This window comes from Sinocyclocheilus grahami, unplaced genomic scaffold (genome assembly GCF_001515645.1).
Source record: "Sinocyclocheilus grahami isolate Dianchi unplaced genomic scaffold, SAMN03320097.WGS_v1.1 scaffold1657.1, whole genome shotgun sequence".
Classification (NCBI taxonomy): domain Eukaryota; kingdom Metazoa; phylum Chordata; class Actinopteri; order Cypriniformes; family Cyprinidae; genus Sinocyclocheilus; species Sinocyclocheilus grahami.
This window is the reverse complement of record NW_015506836.1, coordinates 168239-168881: the sequence shown is the minus strand read 5'-3', so window position 1 is coordinate 168881 and position 643 is coordinate 168239.

Here is a 643-nt window from a genome sequence, read left to right as displayed (position 1 = left end):
ACCCAGGAAAAACAGTGTACTGAACTGTACAAATAAGTTACAACAGAAAGTGTCCAACACAAACACAAAAAAGCCCACAGTGCACAACCAGTGAACCATGGGAAGTGTGTGTCATGGAATTGACCTTTCGACCTAAATAAAATGTTTCAGTTGTTTAATGAAGTACTGTATGTGTAGTACCAATATCTTGCCACAGATATAATTATAAAAAATAGTCACAAAAAGTTATAAAAATGAATAAGGTAAGCAAAGAAAATTAAATAGGTCTAATTTAACTACCTAATACAAATAACCTAAAATGAAAAAGAAAAACAACAACTATAACAACCTTTTTAATTGTATCACAAACACACACACACACACACACACAAACCACTGCCCTAAGACTAAGGTACACTGTAGATATGCTTATTGAATATACACCATTGTTCAAAATTTTGGGATAGCTATGGTTTAATTGAAGTAAATTGCTACTTTTTTTATGTTACACAAATAAATACTGTTCTTCCAACTGTCTGTTGATTCAGAAGACTTGAAGAAGACACAGGATTATGATTTCCACATTTACTAAGCACCCACGCCGTACACACCCTGGCTCCTAAGAGAACCACACTTGAACCAGCGAGGCACTCATTCTCCCCCC